Source organism: Triturus cristatus, chromosome 4_1 (genome assembly GCF_964204655.1).
Source record: "Triturus cristatus chromosome 4_1, aTriCri1.1, whole genome shotgun sequence".
NCBI classification, from domain to species: domain Eukaryota; kingdom Metazoa; phylum Chordata; class Amphibia; order Caudata; family Salamandridae; genus Triturus; species Triturus cristatus.
Window position 1 is genome coordinate 40,866,024 of NC_140585.1, and position 26,081 is coordinate 40,892,104.

General features: G+C 47.4%; 1 protein-coding gene across 9 annotated transcripts in view; it reads right to left on the reverse strand.

Annotated features, from left to right (window-relative positions):
- Window positions 1–26,081, reverse strand: part of LOC146839410 (membrane-spanning 4-domains subfamily A member 12-like) — a 158,801-nt gene that overhangs the window by 124,282 nt on the left and 8,438 nt on the right. For 2 of the 9 annotated variants that reach the window (XM_085651447.1, XM_085651445.1), the window contains exon 2: window positions 18,345–18,405. The exons of the other annotated variants lie outside the window; for them this stretch is intronic. The gene's annotated coding sequence lies outside the window, so the exon portion shown is untranslated. The remainder of the gene's footprint in view (window positions 1–18,344; window positions 18,406–26,081) is intronic. 9 annotated transcript variants of the gene reach the window in all.

Here is a 26,081-nt window from a genome sequence, read left to right on the forward strand (position 1 = left end):
AAGCAGGATACATAGGTTTAACATAAATAACAAATAAAAACAAAAGGCGAGGCGTAAGGGCAAAAAATGTGGGTCAGGCTACATCCGGGGGACTCTACTTCAGACCTTCAAATAGCTATCAAGAGGAAGGAGTACTGATAGGTCGGGGGGGGGGTTCACGGGAGAGGAACGTCTATATTCGGTTATTCCAAAAGTCGCAAGGAACCATCAAGGGTCAGGGGGACAAGGCAATATCGATGTCCACTAGGGGGGGAATACAGATACCCCCACGATACGCGTTCCATTGCCCCCAGATTCTACCCCATGCCCCCGGTTTACCACGAGCCACATACACCGTCTTCTCCCTGAACATGCACCAGTCCATGTTCTCCTTCCATACGGACACGGTGGGAGGCCGCTGGGAACCCCAAAGCTGCGCTATATCTCTCTTGGCAATCATGTTCCCCAGGGCCGCCCACCGAGTCTGAGCCGCGTTATAATCATTGGGCTCCCACACATTCAGGACACAGCGACGCACCTCCGGCAGCAGCACAACCCCGGTGACTTGTCCCATGACCACATGGACCCGGCGCCAGTATTCCGCCACCTCGCGACACTCCCAAAGGATATGGAGAAAGGTGGCTCTGAGTCCACATCCCCGCTTACAGAGCCCGTCTTCAGAAAATCCCATCAAGACCAAACGGGGACCCGTCACAAACACCCGGTGGAGAATCTTAAGTTGGACCAGGCGGAGACGGGCCGGAATGGCCACTTCCTTGGGGGACGACAGCGCGGACTGCCAGTCCTCGTCGTCCAGTTCCACCCCATCCCCCGTCCACGCCTCCCGGAGGCGCACCAAGAGGTCAGCCCGATTATTGATAAGTTTTTTATAAATTAATGAGATAGTACTGTCGGGGACATGACCATCGAGTATGCGGTCCTCGAGGGGCGAAGAAGCCGGGATCCTGGTCCCCTCCCCAAAAACAGAGAGCAGGGCATGCCGAATCTGGGCGTAGCGGAAGAACTCCCTTTCCGTAAGTTCGTATTCGCTCTGGAGCGCCGCGAATGTTTTAACCGCACCCTTAATCCATAAGTCTCCCACTCTACTAATACCAATCGTGTCCCAACGTTCAAACCCCTTCGTTGTCCAGAGGCTTCCCAGGCGGTCGGAGGCAAACAGAGGAGTTGCACATGTTAATCGCTCACTCCAGCCCAAGGCTACATTGGCCGCCTTCCAGATCCGCACCGCAATCTTAGTAGGGCCCGTAAGGGTCCGTCCAGCCGAGCTGGAGTAAAGTGCCCTGTTATAGTTTCCGCCGGGAAGCAGGAATTTATCCATCTCATACGCCGGATTCAGGCCAGGCGCATACGTGGCATGGTTAATGGCCGATAGCTGTGAGGCCCAATAATACCTGCGAATGTCGGGAAGCGCGATGCCCCCGTCGTACCAGGGGAGAGTAAGCTTTGCCAGAGCGATACGCGCCCGTCCGTCCCACACCAGTCTCCTCTGCAGGCTCTCCACCTCCCGAAAGTAGGACACAGGAATAACATCGAAGGAGTTCTGAAGTGCATAGAGAAATCTGGGAAGGGACATCATTTTAAACAGTGCTGCCCGACCCAGCGGGGACAAGGGCAGCTTACACCACCGAGCCGTGTCCTCCCTCAAACGCCGAAGTGGAAGCAGGAGATTCTGCTCATAGCGAGCCACCGGGTCCATCGAGACGTATATTCCCAAGTATTTAAAGCCGGACAGAGATAATTGGATCGGAAGCCGAGGCGGCAAGAGAGGAGGGTCACCGGAGATAGGATAGACACAGGATTTAGACCAGTTGATCGTTAGACCCGAATTTCTCCCAAAGGAAGTCAGAACATCAAAGAGAACATTAAGCGACTGCCGCGGCGAGGTGAGATACAGGAGAATATCGTCCGCATACAACGAGACCCGATCCTCGAAGCCCGGGGCCCACCGGATCCCTCTGATCGAGGGCTCCCAGCGGAGCCAAGCAGCGAGCGGCTCCAAGGCAAGAGCAAAGAGCGGAGGGGACAACGGGCACCCCTGCCTCGTACCCCTACCGAGAGCGAAGGGTCGAGAGACCCGCCCATTAACTACCACCTGAGCCATGGGTCCCGTGTAAAGAAGCTTCACCCAGCCAAGAAATCCCTCCCCAAAGCCGAATTTGGTCAAGACAGCCCAGAGGAATGGCCACTCGATGGTGTCAAAGGCCATCGTGGCGTCTAAAGAAACCAGCACGGCTGGTTCGGAGAGGTACTCCGCCCTGGCGAGGGCGCCGTGAAGACGCCGCAAGTTAAGAGCGGTGTTACGGTGAGGGATGAAGCCGCATTGATCAGGATGAATCAAATCGCAGATGACGCTCAACAAACGATTGGCAAGGACTTTAGCCAGGATTTTAGGCTCTGCATTTAGCAGTGAAATAGGCCTGTAGGAGGCACAGCGATCTCGTGGCTTACCGTCCTTGGGGATCACGACTATCGTAGCCAGACGCTGGTCGTCAGGAAGGGAGCCTGCCTCAAGGGACTCCTGAAACATACGACGGAGGAAGGGCGCGAGTTTATCCGGGCGCAACTTATATAATTCAATAGGCAGCCCGTTGGGACCCATCGCCTTGCCCGAACGAAGGGACCGAATCGCAGTTGCAATTTCATCTACAGACAAGGGGGCGTCCAGCTGCTCACGGTCTTCGACGGACAGGCCGGGCAAAGCAATATCCCTCAGCAGAAGGCAAGAGTCTTCTTCATCCCTATCAGTCACCTGGGAGTACACGGCCCGGAGGTGGTCAGCGAAACATTCCACAATCTCACCAGGCTCAGTCACACACACTCCATCCGAGACACACAGCTCCGGGACCACACGATTCACTCTCTCCTTCTTATCCAGCCACGCAATCAACTTTCCCGCCTTGTCCCCGGCATCATACAATCGACCCTGCTGCTCCCTATACATCGTTTTGGCAGCGTCAGTGACAAGAGACCTGTATTCAAACTGTTTCAGGCTGAGGGCATGGAGCCCGTCCGGAGTGACACCCGTCTCCAAGGCCGACTCCAGCCACGAGATGTCAGTCTCCAGCTTCACCACTGCCTCACTCTTGAGCTTCTTAGCCACCACTATCTGGGAGAGGGCGTGTCCGCGGATTACGGTTTTAAAGGCTTCCCACAGGGACATTGCGGACGACACCGACCCCTCATTTTCAAGGAAGTATTGGTCCATAGCCTTAACCAGGCTGTCGCGAGTCATAGGGTCTCGCAGGTACCACGGGTTAATGGGAGCAATCCGCCCTGCAGACCGCGACTCGGTGTCAAAGAGCAGCCACAGCGGGGAATGATCGGAAATACCCCGCGCCAGGTGCCTAACCTCTCGAATCCGACCAGTCTGTGCCGCGGGCATAAGGAAATAGTCTAACCTAGAAAGACTCCCATGCGCCCCAGAGTGAAAGGTGTACTGACATTGGGTCGGATGCATTAATCTCCAACTATCCACCAGGCCGAAGGTCTCCAGCAGGCCACCAAGCCATGCCTGGGCAGCGGGGAGGGCCCTGGGTGGGTGACGATCCAGGTCACCCGAAACCACCGAATTAAAGTCCCCGCCCATAAGCAAAAGACCATCCGGAAGTTCAAGCAGCATTCGACCCAAGTCCGCGAAGGTGGAGTTCTGGAGGCCCGGGGGGACGTAAACTGAGACCAGGGAAAGGGGCTGCCCCTCCCACCTCCCAGTCAGACACACATAGCGCCCTCTATCATCCGAGACTACCCTAGTGATATCCAACGGAAGTGAGGATCGCAGGAGAATGCCCGCCCCCCTGGAACCAGTTGTAAAACCAGAATGGGCCACGAGGCGGTATCCCCCCCTGTTCATTGCATGACAAACATTGCCAACCAGATGCGTCTCCTGGATAAACACCACATCAGGAGTCAGACGACGCAAATACTGCAGTACTACACCCCGTTTGATACGATCCCCCAACCCATTGACGTTCCATGACATCAGTCTCAACCCGTCCCCCCCCATCCCCTCCAATAGATCAAAGGCCCCCCAGTCAGTAGCACAGTTCCCGAATCTGGACAAAAATCAATACCTCGCCCTGCGAACAAAAAACACACAGCAAAACAACCCCTCCCTCCCCCCAACCCCCCCCCAAATCCAACTCTCCCCACCCTGCACCCCTGCGGGCCAGAAAACCCCCCCAACTTGCAGTGTGCCTGTCGCCCTACTAACCCCATTCTACGAAAAGACCCCGGAGGAGGAAAGGGACCCGTCCCCGCCCGCCCCCCACACAGGTCCTAGTGAGACAAAATGAACAAAAGAAGTAAAACCCAGCTGAACAATGCAAAACGACAAAATCAAGGACCAAAAGTCACTCCAAAGGGGACCCGTCACCTTCGGCGCCTGCAGAGGGCCCGGGACGGTCACCTCTGTCCGGCAGCGAGTCCAGCCAGTCACTCACGGCCACAGGAGAGTCAAAAAAGGCAGTCCGATCCTCATGTTCCACTCGGAGTTTTGCAGGGTAGAGCATAGAGTACTTTAGGCCCAGTTCACGGAGACGACGCTTCACCCCCTGGAATCCCATCCGCTGTTTCTGGACAAGTTGGGTAAAGTCCGGATAAAAGTTAATGGATGAGTTCTCATGACGAACCGGGCCGTGGACCCGTGAGGCCTGCAGAATCGCATCTCGGTCTCTATAGTGGAACAGTTTGGCCACGATAGGCCTCGGGGGGGCCCCCGGCCGTGGCCGACCGCCCGGAACTCGATGGGCCCGCTCCACGGCAAAGAACTTACTTAGGCCTGCAGGGGCCAACTGTTGGAGGATGAGTTCCTCGACCAGGAGGTCAACCGGGCGGTTGTCGGAGGACTCCGGTACGCCTATGACACGGATGTTGTTGCGTCGGGCCCATCCCTCGAAGTCCTCCAGCCGCCGGGCCATCTGATCGTTGACCGCCTTAATGTCACCAAGCGCGGCCTGCAGGTCCGACACATCCGTACCAAGGGTGGAGGTCCGCACATCGAGAGCCTGAACCCTCTCGTTAGTTTTGGAGAGATCTGCCCGAATTAAGGTGACATCGATTGCCACCGTGTCGATTTTACGGGCCAGGGCCTCGTATTGCGTGGCGATGGTTTCCCTGATACCATCGATGGCGCCCATGATGTCCTGCAGGGAAAGCTCCGGAGAGACGGTCGTGCCACCACCGACGGCATCCGGGGGGGGGCCGGTCGCTCCCGGGGACCCTCTGCCCTGAGTGTAGCGGTCCATGTTGTTGGCCTGGACCGGTCCCCCGCGGAGGGAGGCCTTAGTCTTACGCCCCTCGGGGCCCCCCTTGCCCCCCATGTGGTCACGGACACCGAAGGGGACCGCCGATCAAGAGTCGTAGGGGCACCGGCACCGCAGACCAGCGCCTCACCAGAGACCACAATATAGCGGTGCGGGGGGACCCAAGGCGATGGGCGCACTAGTGGCAGGTGGAGACAAGGCCTCGCACAGAGGCCAAGGATACACCCCGCCACATCAAGTGCATTCGCAGGCCAGCCCCCTGAAGTCCGAAAGTGAAACCGAAAGTGGTAGAGCGGCCACTGGCACCGCACTGCAGCCGCTGTTGTTCAATTACGACACGGCTCCACGGTTCACCTTCGCCCCGGGCACCTCCGTCGGGTGGGTCCCAAAAGTTCGAACAACGACAACTCAGGATTCCCAGGTCCGATTCGAGTTCTGAAAAGAGATACGTGCTCAGCCGGTCTTCATCTGCCAGATTCCATAAACCACATCAGGATATTCTCAGGATAAATTCCGAGGAGCAGCAAGGGTCCGGGGAGCCCTGTGCTCACGCGACCATCTTGGATGCGCGCTAGGCTCCTCCTCGTGATTTTATTTAAACTTGGAATCCTCACCCTCTGGCTGAATACCAACACCATCTGGTGTGCAGTAAATTACACAGTTAAGTTTACATAAGAGATCTTGTCCAAATAAACTAACAGGACTCATCTCACTCACTGTGAATTCATGATCATTTGTAACTGAACCAATTTGTTCTTGGGACATTAGCTGACAGTGCATCCGTCATTGGTTTGTTTGAAATGCCTACACCTTGGACTTCTTTCCCCGAGAGGAGTACGTTGGGTACCTCCATCAATCTAACTGGGGAGCAGGTAGCACCTGTATCGATTAAAAATAATACTGTATGGCCATTCACTTGTCCAACCAAAAAAGGGCCATTCTTCTCTGCCTCTAGGATTGCACCAAGCATGCAATACTTCTCCCCCCCCGGGCACTGTTATTGTGCTGAACTCAGCTGTAGGAACTCCAAGCGTAGCTGCATATTGTGGAAAAGGATGATAAATCAATGAAAAATGTTTTGCTAAAATCTTAAACTCTGTTGGTAAACCTGCGTATTATTTTACATGGTTGGTTGCATGACTGGAGTTGAACGCATATTCCCATTCAACTCCCTTAGATTCTGCATGTTCTGCACAGAGGCCAGTAGGGCTGGGACTATTGACTGTGTCACCTCATTCTATGCCACCTGATTGATATTCTGCTGAATTTGGGGAACCATATGCGACCCATTTTTAAATCTATTTGGATTAAACCTACTGCGCCATTTCAAGTGTCCATTTTTCCCACAGATGGTGCCAGATCCATTTCTCATCTGAGCATAAGTCACATTTTTCATGTTAGAACTATCAATAAAACCTCTGTTTTTACCACAAGAATCACCATTTACTCCTTGCACAAATTGCACATTGCCTTGTGCAGTAACACCTTGTGCAACAACATCAGCACCAAAACAACCCTTTTGGAAAAACTCAGTTTGACCTACCATCAATTTCTCCTTTGGTATTTTCTTTTTAGCGTTGCAACAATCACTACAATACTTTGCATAGGCCAATATCTCATCCAATGATTTGGCCTGAAAACACATTACACTTTGTTAAATATGCAAACTAATTTCCAGACTCAATCTCAACCTAAATGCAAAACAAATCCATACATGCCTTCTTTCGTGGAGTCTTCAAGTCTACTATACTGTCTGTAAATCTGCATCAGTCTCTCATAATATACATGCACGGATTCACCTGTATCATGCTTCGCTCTCATGATCTTTGGTGAACCTTTGTGTTTAAATAATCGATAACCCAATTAGATTTCCCCATAACAATTGGAAGGGTCTTATTTTGAGGGGTTTCCCTTTGTAGTTCTTCTTCTGGCCATTGCACTGTAATCTTACACTCAAGTCCACAAAGTGTGAGGCACAACAATTGAAAATAAAACATTCAAATCTGTCGAAAGCACTTTTGAAATAGTCACATTCTCTTGTAGGGGATTTCCGTGTATAGTTATAATCATGTGAATAGTCCTGCCCATGTGAGTGGACCCCAGAGCACTTCATTAGATATATCTTCTTAAGTTGTCATCTTCTGCCTTTCTTCAGGAAGGCCTGTATGGACACTTAAGAGATAAAAAGACAATAATGCAGCCTAAGAAACTAGGCTACACTGGCCATTACTTCATCTTGAAGTGAAAAAGATAGCCAGTTTAACTTTAAGTTTAGTAATTTACTGAGTTTTACACATAGAAAACTCTCCTTCACAAAACTCCTTTTTCATGATAGAGATGAAAGGAATGGATAGAGAAGCCCCCATAGGCTGCCATTATGTGTCTGTAAATGGGTACCGTGCCTTTGAGTCTCCAGAGACCCCCAGTATCCCATGAGGCACAGCCAGAGGCATTTACTTTCAGTTCTTTTTTCCTGGAGCATTGAGCTCTACCTTTTTTGGTATTTCTTAAAAATTTGTGATTATTTCTTGACTTTAGCAGTTTCACTCGACATCTTTGGACTTTAGCTAACTACTGCTGTAGTTTTTTGGCAGTATTTCTGCTGTTTTCTTGTCAAAATGCCATCTCTATTTGACAAGTGCCCTGAATGCGGTAGGAAGAAGGCCAAGTCGGTTTCCTACAGGGTTTGTATTCTGTGTTTGCCTGTGTCCCATGTTCCTGACGCCTGTGCCATTTGCAAGACCTTTTCGAGGCGCACCCTGCGTGACAGGGACAAGATTCAGCTCCAAGGCATGGAGCAGAGGAGACCGAAGGCAGCTTCTTCAGCCTCTGGGAAAGGAGAGGGTAAGTCCTCTATCAAGTCCCAAGCTTCGACCTCTGGGGGGCTCCCCAGTGGAAAAACGGCACAAGAACGATACCTTTCCCGGCCGACGTCGAGAGCAGATATAACTACGATATGCTCTCCGTCGACCCAGGGCTCTGGGTCGAAGTCACATCGACGATCAACGTGGAGGAGAAGAACGGCGAGATCGCCGTCGAGGGGTGCACCGTGTTCGACATCGACACAACGAACATCGGCGTCGAGACATCATCGGCGTCGATCTGGGTCTCACGATCACCATCGACGTCAACGCGAAGATCGACGTCGAGGAGGCAATCTTCTACAAGAAAGTTGACGTCGAGGAGAGAATCAAGGAGAAGGTCGACGTCGAGACGTTGATACCAGCGTTCGACATCGAGGTCCTGTTCCGGCCCTCGCTCAGTGGTGAGCCTATCGTCATCGACTGGGACTTCGCATTCCAGACGACGTCGACACTCGATGTTGAGCAGTGGATCGACGTTGAGGGGTACTGTTGGAGCATCCAGGGCCCCTTCCTCACGGCCCGCTCGTAAGAGAAGGAGGTTGGTCTCGTCTCCCAGTTCAGAGTATTCACGTACCTACTCACCAACTAGGTCTCCTCCTGCTCCACTTCCACCGGTGGTCCCACCAGGAATACCACAGCCACCACGAAGTCCTCCTCCTCCACCTCTGCCTCCAGCTACTCCTCTGCCTCCTCCGCTGCCACCAGCGATTCCTCCACCACCACCTCCTCCTCCACCTCAGCCCCAGCCTCAACCTGGGCCCGTGGTTCCTCAGCCCACGCGTCCTGTGGAACCTTGACGGCCAAGAACAGGGTCTCGTTCGAGACATCGGTCACATAGACGCCACCGGTCTTCCACAAGATCACGACGTCACCATTATGAGAGGTCTCGGTCCAGACATACAAGGGATACAAGGAGTACAGGTAGGTACTGTCCTACTCTCACGGACTCTCGCCCGCAAAGGGTGTCACCGGTTGATGACATTTCTACCTTCGAGGAGGTTCTGGTCAGAGGGGCTACGAAACTCAGCATTCCCCTGTCTACCCCTAAGCAGCCGACCTCTGTGATATTTGAGACCATGCACAAGAGACAGACATCGCGTCCGTTGCTGCCGTTGTTGCTGGGTCTGGAGGAACCAGCTATGGAACTGTTCCTAACGCTGTCTTCTATAAAGTCTGCACCCTCGAGGTTGCAGAAGAAGTATCGTCTGCCTGATTTGGATCCTGCCTTCCTCCGGCTGGACCCCACTCCGGACTCTGTGATAGTGGTGGCTGCACGGAAACAGCATTCTACGGCACTGACTTCCACGGTGCCACCGAATAAAGAGAGTCATAAGCTGGATTCAGTGGGCAGAAAGGCTTGTAACACCGCGGCGACTTCCATGAAGGTGGCGAGCTCTACGACCTTGCTGGGCCATTACGATAGATCATTATGGGAGTCCCTTCAGCAATTTGTGGATCTCATACCCAGGGACAAGAGGGAAGACTTCCAGGAGATTGTGAATGAGGGCCTGATGGTCTCTAACCAAGTCATCAGCGCTGCAGCGGATACTTCCCTTCTGGCAGCCCACGGGTATCGCTCTACGACGTCATGCTTGGCTTCGTCTGACATCACTGAAGCCTGAGGCGCAGCAGCAAATCTCTAATCTTTCGTTCTCTGGCACAACGCTCTTTGGTTCCCACGCGGATGACGAGATGGCCCACATGAAGACTGAAATGGAGATGTTGAAGGTTGTAGGTTTGGGAAACCTAATGAACAACGTGAGACCTTCCGTCCTTTCCAGAGGCGTTATTCCTCTCAGAGGTTCCAATGGTCTCAGGCTCGTCAGTCCAACCAACAGCAGCAGTTCCAGCGCTCCTTTCAGCCGTTTCAAAATGGGGGAAGTATTCAAGATCATCAGGCAGAGTGGCAGAAAATAACTCAGGACAATTGGGTGATGAATATTGTTCGCAGTGGATACTCGATACGTTTTATAAGCCCTCCAACTCAATCAAGATACACGCTGCACGAGTTGCAGAAGGAGGCCAACATCCTCCTAGAGAAAAGGGAGGTAGACCTGTCCCTCTAAATCAGAAAGGAACAGGGCTGTATTCACGGTTCTTTCTAGTCCGCAAGAAAGACAAGAATGAGTTCAGACCCATTCTCGACTTACAACAAGCCAACAAATGGGTTTGAAGAGAAACATTTCGGATGTTGTCCTTGCATCAGATCTACCCTCAATTCATCAGGGAGATTGGCTAAGCGCAATAGATCTGCAGGATGCGTACTTTCATGTGCCCATAGCGAGGAAACATCGCAAGTTCCTGCGTTTCACAGTGGGCAACAACCATTATTAATACTCCATGCTGCCCTTTGGAAAAAGTCTGAGGTGCTGACTTCAGGCCGAATGCATGGAAGTGGTGGCTGCGCATCTGAGGAGGAACAAAATATTTGTCTATCCATATCTGGACGATTGGTTGATCAAGGCAGCTACGTTTCAGTAAGTGCAACTGCATTTCAATCGGACTTCCAATCTCTTACTTCGTTTGGGACTTCACATCAACCTCCTGTTCAGTGTCTTCAGTACCTAGGAGCTACTATCGACACACGCACAGCAAGCGTGTGTCCTTCGAAGGAGAGACACTTATCGATCCTTCGGAAGGCTCAAGCTCTTATGATCATGCCCGCACCAATGGTGAGGAAAGTATTGTCTCTCCTGGGTTCGATGGCGTCATGCATCTTCCTCACTCCGAATGCACGCCTCCATATGAGACCCCTGCAGGAATGTCTAGAGGATCAGTGGGATCAGACACTGGGGGACTGGGAAGACAGGATTCAACTGTCGCAACAGGCTCGTCAGTCCATCCGATGGTGGTGTTCTCCACACAATCTCCTCCGGGGGATTCCCTTCCACAAGGAGATACCCACACAAACAATAGTAACGGATGCTTCTCTCCACAGGTGGGGTGCGCATTTTGACCACCTACAGATACATGGCGCATGGACTCTGAAAGAAACCAAGTACCACATCAACTTCCTGGAACTTCGAGCAGTCCATTTGGTGCTGAAAGCATTCCGGCCGTCTTTTTACTCCAGCTCCCTGCTTGTTCAGACGGACAATACGACAACAATGTTCTACCTCAACAAGCAGGGGGGCTTCAGATCTCGAGTGCTGTCTCAGGAAGCCCAGGCCATCTGGCACTGGCTGTTAGCCAGGAACCTGAGCATCACGGCAACTCACCTTCCAGGTGTTCAGAATGTTCAGGCAGACGCACTCAGCCGACTCATTCACGAAAACCACGAATGAGTCTTAAACGACGAAGTGGTGCAAGACATTTTCAACAGATTGGGTACTCCAGAAGTCGATCTATTCGCTACCGCAGAAAACAGCAAATGCCGCGACTTCGCCTCCAGGTTTTACCAACCAGGGACTCTGGGGAATGCCCTATGGATAAATGGTCAGGCGGCTTTCTCTACGCTTTTCCGCCAATTCCCCTGATTCCGACAATGCTGATCAAGCTCTTCCAATCACGGGCCAAGATGATCCTCATTGCTCCGGAGTGGCCCCGGCAGTGGTGGTTCACAGACCTACTCCACCGGTCTCTCCTGCCACATCTCCGGCTGCCTTGCAGGCCGGACCTTCTGACGAAGTTCGGCAGACAGATGGTCCACCCCAACCGCTCGTCGTTGAATTTGGCTCCTGAGCTAGTACAGTATGGACATTTGAATCTCCCTCAGGACTGTAGGGAGATACTGAAAGAGGCCAAGAGACCATCTACACGCACGTCCTATGCGTATCAAGGGAAGAGATTTTGCATCTGGTGTGCTTCTAAGGACTTCAATCCTACATCCTCTAAGGAAGATGCCATCCTTCCCTACTTGTTACACTTGGTGCAATCTGACCTTCAGTTCCATTCGATCAAAGTTCATCTGGCAGCTTTGACTGCGTATAGGAAATGTCCTTCACAAACTTCCTTTTTTTAAATTGCAGTCATCAGAGATTTTCTTGAAGGATTGAAGAAAGTGTTTCCTCCCATCAGACGTCCTTCGCCTCCCTTGGAGTTGAATGTAGTCCTTTCACGACTAATGAAGGAACCGTTTGAACCCATTCATAAGGCTTCTCTTCAGCATCTGTCCTGGAAGATGGCTTTCCTTGTGTCCATTACGTCTGCCCGCAGGGTTAGCGAACTTCAGGCTTTATGTTGTAAAGAACCTTATACAGTCTTTCATTCCTCTAAGGTAGTTATGAGGACGCAACCTAAGTTCCTTCCTAAAGTTGTGTCGGAGTTTCATGTAAACCAGACTATTACATTGCCTACGTTTTTTCAAAATCCCTCTTTTCCTGCGGAGAGGTCACTGCATTCACTTGACGTTAGGAGAGTCTTGAAATTCTATTTAGACAAGACTAAGGATATCCGTAGAACAGACCAGCTATTTGTAAACTATGGTTCAGTTCGAACTGGTCTAGCTACCTCTAAACAATTAATTTCTAGGTGGATTGTTTCATGTATTCAGCGGTGTTATCAAAAAGCAAACAAACCTCTGATTAGTCAGCCTAGGTCTCACTCTACTAGAGGTAAAGCAGCTACTGCAGCTTTACTTCGTAATGTACCTAATTTCAGAAATCTGTAAGGCTGCCACTTGGAAGTCAGTCCACACATTTACAAAGCACTACTGCCTTGATACTGATGCTAGGGCAGATGCTCAGGTTGGACAGGCTTCACCTCGAAACCTATTTGCACAGTAGTGCGGTTGTCCTCTGTTCTGCCACCGCTGGTGAGTTGTTTTGAGGATGGGCTTGCTAGTCTATTCACATGATTATGACTATACACGGAAATCCCCTACAAGAGAAGGAGTAGTTTCTTACCTGTAACCCCAGTTCTCTTGTAGGGGTATTTCCGTGACAGTCATAAGCAACCCGCCCTCCTCCGCGGTGGCAGATACAGATGTCCCCAAGACTCAGCAGGCTCTGCTTATTTACGCCTTCAAAAAGAACTGAAAGTAAATGCCGCTGGCTGTGCCTCATGGGAGACCGGGGGTCTCTGAAGACTCTTAAAACCATGGTACCCATTTGCAGACACATAATGGCAGCCTATGGGGGCTTCTCTATCCATTCCTTTCATCTTTATCATGAAAAAGGAGTTTTGTGAAGTAGAGTTTTCTATGTGTAAAACTCAGTAAATTACTAAACTTAAACTTAAACTGGCTATCTTTTTCACTTCAAGAGGAAGTAATGGCCAGTGTAGCCAAGTTTCTTAGGCTGCATTTTTGTTTTTTTATCTCTTAAGTGTACATACAGGCCTTCCTGAAGAAAGGCAGAAGATGACAACTTAAGAAGATATATCTAACGAAATGCTCAGGGGTCCACGCACATGGGCGGGATTATTCACATGATTATGACTATCATGGAAATACCCCTACAAGAGAACTGGAGTTACAGGTAAGAAACTACTCCATCCCTCACCTCTGAATACCACCTCAGAGGATCCTCTCTTAGCTTTTGGAAATTCTTTGTAAATTTGCAAAGATCACTTCTTGACCATGGTGCATGAACATATGCTCCCCTTGCACTTCTCTCAGTAGAAACTCTTTCTCAACAAGCACTTTCCCATTCAGAAGCACCCACTCTCACATTTGTCTTCGTTTTACTCTTTTTATTACCCCAGTCTTATCAGGTGGTTCTGCCCATTCTTCTTGATATCTCGTTACACCCTCCCATTTTCTAATCATGTCCAATTATACTATGAGATTTTCTTGCAATAATCTGGGATTATGATTAATTAATTCATTTTTAGTCAACCCTATCTTATATGACTCACAAACTCTCTTTTGCTTTAAATGCACTATTAATTCTTTTGTCAATTCCTCAAGTTTCTCAAATGCATGATGAGCATGTCTTCTTGCTACCACAGCCAAAAAAATGCCAATGGATTTTTTTATACATTAAATTGTGTCTTCATGAGTTCCAGTTTCTGCCATAATTTCCAAATCCCCTTCTAGTTTGAAAGTAGTAATCTCTACCACTTTTATTACACTTTGTGAAGACAAATTTGGTTCTGTCTCATCTCTCCTCCCACTCGACTCTTCTTCTCCTATCTCTTCTACGTGTACATGAGCCTCATTATACGGAGGTGGTCTCAGATCAAGCAACAATCTTGTCTACAAACTCATCTTATCCTTCAGAATCACTCTCATTCTTTTTTATCTTTTTCTTGTTTGCATTGTTGTCATTTTTTGTTTTCTTTTTGAATGATTCGTCAGTAATTGCAGGAATAGCACCTATAGTTTCTCGCAGTAGCTGTCTCCACACAATCTAATGGTTGGCAGATTTACCAGTGTGCTTGTTCAACATTTGCTTTCTAATTTGCCGCATAGCCTCACTTATTCAACACTCCGAACCCACAGGTCTGGGCTGTGGCATTATCTCAAATATGCCAGCTATCAAATGTTCAATCTTTTTCTCTTCAAATATCCTATACACAGTAAATCGTACCTTTTTATTCTCAGCAGTAATTCTGTTCCATTCTTTAAGCAACAATTGTGTCTAATTCATGGTCGAAGAGAATTTCTTGGGCAGGGGTACCAACTGGGTGTGGAGTATCTCCTAGGTTAGCAGGAATTGCAGATTTGTTCAAAAAAAAATTCTCTGACTCTAAGGAAAGAGCCAAAAGGTTAAACTATAAATCAGCAAACAGTTTAATGTGGAAGATTGCTCTGTTTGAAAGGCAGGGAAAGGCCTATAAGTATAAATTTGCAAACAGAATAACTTGCAGTCCGGCTTTGAGAAAGCAAGTAGAAAGAGTTCATTATAAAATGAAGTAGCAGACTGCTCAGCTTAAAACCAAGAAAAGGTTCTGGCTCAATTTCCAGAAAATACACCCACAGCATGGTGTGAAATTGGTCAAAATATAAATCAGCAGACTGTCTAATGTGAAGACTGCTCAGTTTGAGCAGGAGATAATGGTCTAAAAGCATACATTTGCAAACAGACTAGCAGGGAGTCTACCTTCAAGAAAGCAAACAGAAAATATTAAATATAAAATTAAAAAGGAAATGTTCTAGCACTTGACCCATAAAAAGCTAATTTTATAGGTTTCACATATCGAGAAATCACACACCTGGCATATTGTGAAGTACATAATTGGGCTGGAGAATATTGCAACACGTGAGAACATCCCGACATGGCTTCCTCCTAAGGTACATTTCTGTAATACATTTTTTGCAGTATAAGGAAACAACAGCGTAAAATATATCTTATTTAATCTATTTTATGAAAGGGAAAAACACAGAAGAGAAATAAGTACGTAAGAAACTTCTTCATGCAATTCCAAAAGCCACATTTTCTCTCGCAACTTTAAAATAGATGTCTGTATAAGCAGGCCGTGTCCCCCAATTTACATTTGCAACTTAGTTATGCAAGCTTAAATAAACTAATACGCTCAAATTAATGGAAAACCTTTCACAATATGGGGCAACTTTATAAGGGGATTGCATGGCTGTAACGTCACTTTTACTGACGTTCCGTAGCAAGAGCAAATTACCTTTAAAGATTGTTTATGTGCAGGAAGGTGTCCCTTTCTGTACATAATCAATCATTCCCTGCAACACAGGCACCCTTGCACCATGGTGCAAGTATGGCTGTGTTGCAGGAAATCATCCCTGCAATGCAGGCACCCTTGCACTAGGGCGCAAGTGTGTCTATGTTGGCGCTAGGTATCTATTCTTAGTGCCAGCACAAGGGAAAACACAGAGGTGCCCCGTATTCTTGTGAATATGTCACATCCTTGCATTTTTAAATGATGCAGCATGGTGCTGCAAAACTTGCCGCAGCTCCTCGCTGTCCCATTTACTTGCACATATAACCCATTTTGTGTAATTTTTAGTCTTTAAGATTTCTTCACTGTTTATTTGTGATTAATCAGCAGGAGCAGTTTGACAGGAAATGCTGTACATAACAATATTGCAGTGATGTGGAGACCTGTATGAGTTCAGAGGGTAACACAAAGAGAATCTAAGAGATTGTATATATGGCATGTCATAACCGTATGAAGTCAGCACATACAGTGATCATATGTACATATCTACAGCTGTAGCTAAGGATAGGAACCAGGCCATGGTGTTCTTAATCGTAGCGATTCTTATAAAGGGAGGTGATCTCTGAGAGTGGTCTTAAGTATCAGAAGTGATGAGAGTGCATACAAGTCAGCAGAAAGAGGGCTCCGGCGGAAAGGTCCCAACAGGTTGAAGAACCATAATCTAGATGTCTACTTTGTTGAAAATGTTGTGTGAAAAATTGATACCATTAGGAGAAGAGGATATCCTGCCTGTGATGTGCCGCTTAAAAGCGCTGACTTATTGCATTAGTCTTGGGTGCTGCGTTCAAACAGGAACCCCCGTACTGGACTCCCCACATGATGCAAAATGATCTTACATGCATTAAACAAGAACTTCAATTACTAGGAGGAAGAATGCCATAAGCTGAATCACGGATAAGCATCCTTGAGTATCCTTCAAAGACCAAATTGTAAGACACATAAAATTGTGCTACTGGAAAGGAATATCACAGATCTGGAAGACCGACACAGAAGAGGAAACGGGTGCATCTTTGGCCTTCCTGAAGGCTCTTAACATCAATCCATATCCTTCTCTGCTTGTGTGGAAAAATGGATCCCCACAGTCCTGGGTATTAACTTTGATTGGGTACCAACGTATAAACCGAAGAACATCTCCTGCCCTAGAGCACTTATCTTCAGACCTCTTTGGCACTCACATGCAGAACAGATTGTCTCCCATATGAAAAATTATCAGATAGTCACCTGGCAAGTTGTCTCAATAGGAATATCTAAAGACTACTCTAAAGACAGTGTAAGAAGAAGAAATGCATTCCTTGCAGAAGGAAAAACCTCGCAATACAATTTTTCTTCATTGGACCTGCTTGTCTAAAAACTTCCTTCAATAGGCAAACAATTAATCTTCGATGATTGGATCCAATAAACAGGAGCGGCCCGTGTAGGTAAGAGTGGTGGGGCTGGGTTGGGGGGATTCAACAGACGAGCACAAGGGATAATTAAATAATTAATATTCCCTCTACGTCATCTGTCAGAATCAACTCCCACCCAGCCCCACCGCCACACCGCTCTTACCTGCACAGGTCGCGGCTACCAATAACGATCATCTTATTCTGGATTCAGCTTAAAAAAATATTTCACTTGTCCCTGTCCCTGCCAAATCGAGAATAATTTTAAGTGCAGATTTTAACCTGCCATGGGATGGAATCTGACAGAAACTCCAACTGTACCATCAGACCCAACAGATGTTGTAAACAAATGCTTAACTTATGTAATACACATAGACTGAAGGAAATATGGAGACTAGTTAACACCACCGTTAAGGACTATAAATTCTGGTGCGTGAACTTCATGCCCCCAATGCATCTAACCCATCTGTTGAACCAATCCTCATCTTAGACTATGTGTGCATATCAGTCTCATCTAACATGACACATTCAGTCACCAAAACAAAATCTTGGAGGACGAATAATCTCCTTACCGAAGACCACACACTCAAGGAAGCAATCAAACAGGAAATTATAAACTAGTTAGAACATAATAAAAACTAGGGCCCAAACCCCAGAATAAACTGGGGGGCCCTTAAAGCTACCATTCGAGGTCACATGATCAAACTTATATCTAGGAAGAACAAAAAAGATAATCTACATTTAGAGAATCTAAAACAGGATATTAAGAACCTCGAGAGAAAATTAAAATGTAGCCCTTACGAAACAGAACTCACTCTAATGATAAAGCTAAAATATAAATTCAACAAACTTTTAAGTAACAAAGCACACCTCATTCTCAACAGAAATAAAGGTATAATATTTTGTGGTCGTAATTAATCTGGAAAATTACTTGCATCTTTCCTCAAACAAAATTCCCTCTATCCACACTTCCATTATTAACAATCAAGGGTTACCCTTGACTAAAGGACAGGTTTTTCTTGCCTCCTTTGAATGGTTCTATATGAACCTTTATTCTAAAAGCAACTACACCCCATATGAAGTATGCCTACAGTACCTCAATAACCTTCCTATACTTAAAGTAGATGACAGAGCCAAATCCTCACTTGATGAACTAATCTTTCAACAATTGAAAAGTCCTAAGCTCCAGGCCCTGATGGCTTCCCAAGTAGTTCCTGTCACACATGTGGCTCAAATCTAATTCATCCGTTCGAAGACCACCTTACCTACTTCACAAAATCAGGTGCAGTTGAAGGCTCGGCATCAGAGGCAACCATTTTCATCATTCTGAAAGACAGAAAAGAGTCCTCTGACCCCGAAAACCACTGTCCTATTTCATCAATAAATACAGATTGCACTAATTATGCCAAAATTGTTTCTCTGAGGATTGAACCTTTATTTAAAGCATACACCCTTCTCAAACCAGGGTTATCAAAAGCAAATTTAGCCCTCGCAAGATTGGAACATTCATCCATGCTGTTGAGAAAGCACACAATTTCACGCACCCAGCCTGTGCTATAGCACTAGATGTGGAAAAGTCCTTTGATGAGGTATCTTGGTCTTTCTTACACACAGCCCTAGCAACCATTAAACTCAGGCAAAAGCTATTTTGATTAGTTTTGGGCTAATACAACAAACCCAAACCAAAATTTCAAAATATACCAAGGTATAAAATAGTTCTGTCCCCTCTCTGTACTTCTAGTCCTTATTTCTAAAGAACCCTTACTCATTAGCATACAAGAAAATACAAGAAAATACAAACATTCCTGGAATCCCCTTCGCTGCCGTGCCCCCAAAACGTTTCAGCGTATACGGATGACATCTTAGTTTTTACAGGACAAGCAGAAATGGCCATCCCTAGCATCCTGTCAACAATTAATGACTACGCAATGGTATATGGTTAGACCCTCATTAAGGAGAAAATCCTCCTCCTCAGTATCCACTGCAACAGCTAAATTTTTGGAAATAACGGCCTTAAAGGAGTTAAAAAAAGAATAAGATATTTGGGCATATGGTTCAGCCAGGACCTAAAAGCCTCAATTGAATCAAATGAAAAATAAACTTTATCTAAGATTAAGGACCTCCTGGATAAAAAGACAGTTAGGTTCATTACATGGTGGGGTCAAATTGAGACCATCATAATAACGATCTCTCCACTCAATCATATCTTAATACGTATGTTCCCCCATCGCCTCATCTAATAGTTTCTTCAAAAAGATCAATCCCCTCAACAGCTTTATTTTGCGCTCTAAAAAGCTGAGAATTGCTCTTAAAAACTGAGACTACCTAGAAAATCTAGTGGGCCTAAAACTTCTAGTTTATCAAAGATATCAAACAGCGCATTTGGCAAGACAAGGACTATTCTGACTTAACTCGCTGCCTCCTCTCCCACCAACCTGGCTTAAAATAGAGAAAACTCTTGTCATCCCATTTACCTTTAAGTCCGTAATCTAAACCAAAAACATCATGACATGGCTCATTCATAAATCATTCTGTCCAGCACATCCCAAGCCCTCCAAAAAACAGATAATAGGATAGTGAACAAAATAAAACACCCCAATCTGGCTTCATTAGGGGATAATAATGCTATCAAAGAGGATAGAAAACAATTTAATTTGAGGACCAGGCAATGAAAGGAATTCTCTTTGTCAAAGACTTAAGTACTACCTCAAATACCTCTCCCCTTTTCGCATATTAAATGCACATGCAATCTTGAAAACATTGACTTATAAATTCTTAAAAATCAAAGCTATTCGCTCCAAACACAAATCCCCAACAACATTGGACATCCCACCTCTTCTGTCCAAACTGGCCACAGGAGGACACATAGCCTTTAAATTGTACTTCATTCTATCACCCAAAATTTCTGTCTTAATGAAACCAATCCAAGAGAAATGGAAATCCATTTTAGACAATACACATAACCTCCACCATACTGCCTTAGACTAGCCTTCCATATGGCCCAATCTGAAAACTAACAAGATGGCTCCTTTCTTCACACAAGGCAACCTTCGGACTAGCTGCATGCCACACTGGACTCCCTACAAACTCTTAAAACTTGGTCTTAGACAATTGATCGATGCTGGAACTGCGAGAAATAGACGCGAAATCAACAACATATAGTAGGTTCTCAAACAAATTCTGGACTTACCCACACTCTAAGCAAAGAGGAACTCCCCCTTCTAGATATACAAGTCTTGATTGAATGGAATAATGAGACGCGTCGCTGTTTGTGGCCGCTCTATTGCTGGACTACAAGCCACAGGACGCTGAGGGGCAGGGCGGACACCAACGGTCACTCCCTCAATTTCTAGGACTACCAATACCTCTTGCGCCTCCCGCTGCGCGGGAGACGCGTCGCTGTTTGTGGCCGCTCTATTGCTGGACTACGAGCCCCAGGACGCTGAGGGGCAGGGCGGACACCACCGGTCACTCCCTCAATATCTGGGGGAGCATTTATTGGTCTGTCACCTTCCGCCGCGCGGGACGAGCGCGGGCGAGCGCCGGGTTAAGCCCGGGCAAAGGGCGGGCTGTCTGAGGCCGTCAGAGGTTGGAGGAGACTGGACTGGGCCATCCCTCTTCCATCTGGCTATTGCTGAAGTTGCTCCATAGGTGAGCAAAGGTTATTTTTATTTAATCACACAGTCTTGCATTTCCATAGTGCCCTTAAAGTAACTATGGGGAAGCGTACGGTACTGCCGGCTGTTAGACCCGCCACAACGAGTATTGAAAGCATGTTGGAAAGGGCCGTCACTATTGTGAGCAATGAAATCGAGCTTACCGAGAGGCGTCTTTCCCTCAGTTTAGGGCAATCTGCACAATCTCTGGGTCCGATTGTTGAAACTACTGACTTAATTGTATGTGACCCTGATGTTCCCGCTTTGGTTTGTGAAGAGACTTGTGACGTCACTATATCAAATCCATCTGAATTAAACACCGTAACAGTTAATGCTCCTCCTCTGGGGGCAAAACGTAAAAGGGAATCAGCAAAGACAGTGAGCGTTAAGAGAAAACAACCAATTCGCCCATGTTCTACTCGCACAACATTAAATTCCTGGATTCGCTCATCCTCTAATCTAACAACTGTTGAGGCCCACGTGCATGCTCCAATGATTGAATCCCCTCATCACTCCATTGGAACTCAGACTGAGAATGATCTTCAGTTTTCTATTATTGGCTATGGCAGCTGTAGTAGTGTAATTGATATAAATCATTTTATGGACACTATCACCGACCGCGTTAAGCTTGCTCTTATAGTTTTCTATCCTCTTTGAAAGATTGTATTTCAGCTGCTTCTCCTGTGCAGTCTGCCCAGCCCGCACAGCCTGTGCCCTGAATTATTAATATTGACCCCCAAGTTGATGCTAAAGTGTCTGACTCCATCAGTGTTGGAAAGCAAACACAAAATGCACTTCCTAATAATAACTCTATTCGCTGTCAAATCACTAATGCTCTACCTAATCTAAATCCGGGAGTCAAGGATTGTGCGACATGTAACAAAATTCGTACGTGTTTTGAAACCAGGGGCAACATGGGGGCAAAAAGGCTTATGGAACAGGTTGATAGAAGCAGGATTAATGATGGCAATTTGATAAATAATATGACATCTGTCAGTAATGTTCCCACCTCTTCACATAATAGCAATGGTATGGATAACAGATCACAAGAAGGCACCACTGACCCAATTTCTACGACTTATACTGAAGGTAATAATATGGTGCTAAACTTATCTCCGGAGGCTTGTCCATATGTTGTGGTTCTAGCAGGTGTTCCCCCTCTAAGAAAAGATCAGACAGAATCCTGGGAGCAACTACGCTGCAAGTGTGTTGATTGGCTCTCCAAACATAAGAGATTTAGGCCATCCTTAATTGAGAATATCATTATGGTACGGCGAGTGGGTTGGCTGGGTATATCCCCCAAATCTATCAAGGGGGGACTGCATAGTTATCAACTTCCTTAGGCAATCAGTGGCAAAAACCATACTATCATCACAGATGGAGCAGACAGATCTCAGCACTAGCGTATGGGCGCTACTTTTATAAACCCACATTTGAGGCATCTTGTTTTATTTTGCCTAACTCCATTCCAATACTCAACAGATTTACACCCTTATCGGGTTAGGACTGTCAAGATTGACTGTCCTTCCCATCAACGAGTGAAGTATTAACTGAGGTATCAGAATTAGCACTGATCCGATCACGTCCTCAGCCTAGCAAATCTGACATAACGATTACAATGAACGTTGATCTGACACTTAAAATATTGAGCTGGAATGTTGCCGGTCTGGCATCCAAATTAAACTTACCAGACTGGAAGGAGTTAATAAGTAGTCAAGACATTGTAATGTTTCAAGAAACCTGGGCGACCCAGGAGTTGTTTATGGAGGGTTTTGAATGTTTTAATACTTTATCCCCCATCCCTAAATTAAGCAGGCCTGCTGGCGGCCTCTCTACCTGGATAAATATCAAGGCAGGCGGCCGTGCTAGAACCTTGCAAACCAACAGTGATACATTTCAAGTAACCCTCTATACTCTGGGGGGGTCTCACTTTATTTGATTAATTTTTATAATGATGATTTTAAAACCGTTCCCAATATGAACTTTTCTGAGTTGTTTAATTTCATCTTAAAATTACAAATTGATAATTGTGGTGCCCCAATTAAGGGCATATGTCTAGGTGGTGATTTTAATGTTAAAATCCCAAGGGACATTTACTCGGCTGTCCAACCCACCACTAGGGGTTCGTTGAGCAAAAGAGGTGAGCAGTTAGTGAACCTCCTAAGCTCGAACAATTTTCTTAATGTTATGGAGATTGCAGCCGCGCCTCCTAGTGACGGGTGTATAGTACCGACCTACAGAAGTCGAGGTTCAGCATCCACTATCGATTATATTTTCATAACTACTTCCCTAGAAAGCTATGTGCTAAGGGCCGAAGTAATTTCAACATTACAGGGAGACCATAATCCTATTAATACTATCCTAAGTTTCACACATCGCCCAACGTATGATCATACGCACGGGGCAAGTGATCTAACAACGACAACTGATAATCTTAGACTTGTGTGGCGTGGTATTGATAATAATGCATTATTTGAAAGGATGATAGCATTTTATCCTGATTTGATTAACCCCTGTCTGACATTTAGAGAACGCAACGCAGAGGTAGTTGGTGCCTTCTCAGAGCTTTGTGTTGGCATTAAAAAATTAATGTCTAAGCCAAATAAGAGTATTAATTCTGACCCAGGTTGGTTAAATGCAGATTGCTCTGCAGCTAACAGAGCACTAAGGAAGGCACTCGTAAGTAAACCTAGAGTTAGCTCTCTTGTGTCGTCACTTAGGAGGTGCTATAAAAGAGCTATCATATGCAGGAAGGAGGAGCTTATTAATGACCACTGGGATAACCTTGTTCGGGCAAATATATTAAAAAATGGAAAGGCCTTTTGGAAGGCTGTTAAAGGACTGAAATCTGTGGGAAACACAGCCCCACCAATTAGTTGTAACATTTCTAGTGAGTCTTGGGAGGCACACTTTAGCAAGATTTATGCTGCCCCGGACCCTTGTGAATCTAATAAGGAGTACAAATACACCACCGAGATTCAGATTGAATTATTTGAAATCTCCCAATGTCGTTTGGCAACAAGCGCCCCAAGTCGGAAAGAGGCACATGACACCTCACATCTCCCTTTCTTGTCGCCACAGTGAATATTTAACTCAGGGCATCGTCTTTTTTTTTTCTAAAGTGGGGCAAGCGGGTCGGGCTCACAAGGTTGTGCTTGCAATTATCCCACAAATACTCCAATGAAAGTGATCCACAGACCCTGCAGGGCGGTTTAATCAAAACAGGCACAGAGAAGCCTGTCGATTCAATATCCAAAGACACACGCACCCTCTCACCCACACAGACACTCGGACAACCATACAGATACTCAGACAACAAACTATACAGCCACTCACGTACCCACTCATACAGCCATTTAGACACCAACTGATATGCTGATACAGACATTCACACAACCAGTCACTCAACCATACTGCCACTTGGACACCAACTGACAGACTGATACAGACATTCACTCAACCAGTCACTCACCCATACATTCACTTAGACACCTAATACCTGACTTAAACAGTCACGCACCCACTGAATCATCCAGGCAGACTCTCATACACCCACTGATTCACCAATACACATTGGTGTGTATATACTTAACTCGCATAAACATTTAAAAAACACTCACAGTCACTAGGTGATGGCATCAGCGATGTCATTAGTGATGTCATTTGAGATTTCGTCAGTGGTGTCAATGACCATGTCATGAGTGATGTAATATGTGAGGTCATAAGCTGTGCATTGCTGGGGTGTGAGTTATAGTTAGCTCAGTCGCCGAGTGTGTCTACAGAGGGCGAATATTGCCATGTTTTCCCTCCATTTAATGACTTATTAGGAGGGACTGGAACATAAGGGATCTGTATCCTGAAGAAGGCCATTTGACCCATATGGGCATTTGGAATTGGCTGAAACATGTCTATATACACAAATTGGGTAAAAGAGACATAGACGCTCTATTATACCCGCTTTATTTTAAAACTTGCAAGTGGGGCCTATATTAAACAAGCATTTGCAATGCAATAGGTCTCGCATTTATAAGAGTTTGAGCTATTGGCATTGTAAAATTACAATGCCTTTTATTTATGTTTTGGTTTTAAAACAAATAAAAAGCATTGTCATTTACAATGTCAGTAGCATAAACTTGCATAAAAGCAGTGTGCGGCGTGCAGCAGTGTGCGGCGTGCAGCAGTGTGCGGCGTGCAGCAGTGTGTGGCGTGCAGCAGTGTTTTGTGTAGCAGTGTGAGGCATGCAGCGCTGTGTGGTGTGCAGCGGCGTGCAGCAGTGTGCGGCGTGCAGCAGTGTGCTGCGTGCAGCAGTGTCGTGCAGCATGCAGCAGTGTGCAGCAGTGTGTGGCGTGTAGCAGTGTGTGCCGTGCAGCAGTGTGTGGCATGCAGCAGTGTTTCGTGTAGCATTGTGCGGCGTGCAGCAGTGTGTGGCGTGCAGCAGTGTGTGGCATGCAGCAGTGTTTCGTGTAGCACTGTGCGGCGTGCAGCAGTGTGTGGCGTGCAGCAGTGTGTGGCGTGTAGCAGTGTGCAGCAGTGTGCGGCGTGCAGCAGTGAGCGGTGTGCAGCAGTGTGCGGCGTGCAGGACTGTGCTGTGTGCAGCAGTGTGCTGCGTGCAGCAGTGTGTGGTGTGCAGCAGTGTGTGGCGTGCAGCAGTGTGTGGCGTGCAGTGGCATGCAGCAGTGTGTGGCGTGCAGCAGTGTGTGGCATGCAGCAGTGTGTGACGTTTAGCAGTGTGCGGCGTGCAGCAGTGTGCGGCGTGCAGCAGTGTCCGGCGTGCAGCAGTGTGAGGCGTGCAGCAGTGTGAGGCATGCAGCAGTGTGTGGCGTGCAGCAGTGTGTGGCGTGCAGCAGTGTGTGGTGTGCAGCAGTGTGTGGCATGCAGCAGTGTGAGGCGTGCAGCAGTGTGAGGCGTGCAGCGGCATGCAGCAGTGTGTGGCATGCAGCAGTGTGTGGCGTGCAGCAGTGTGTGGCGTGCAGCAGTGTGTGGCGTGCAGCAGTGTGTGGCGTGCAGCAGTGTGCGGCGTGCAGCAGTGTGAGGTGTGCAGCAGTGTGCGGCGTGCAGCAGTGTGCGGCGTGCAGCAGTGTGCGGCGTGCAGCAGTGTGTGGCGTGCAGCAGTGTGTGGCGTGCAGCAGTGTGAGGTGTGCAGCAGTGTGAGGCATGCAGCAGTGTGTGGTGTGTAGCAGTGTGCGGCGTACAGCAGTGTGCGGCGTACAGCAGTGTGTGGCATGCAGCAGTGTGAGGCGTGCAGCAGTGTGAGGCGTGCAGCAGTGTGCAGCAGTGTGAGGCGTGCAGCAGTGTGCGGCGTGAAGCAGTGTGCTGAGTGCAGCAGTGTGCGGCGTGCAGCAGTGT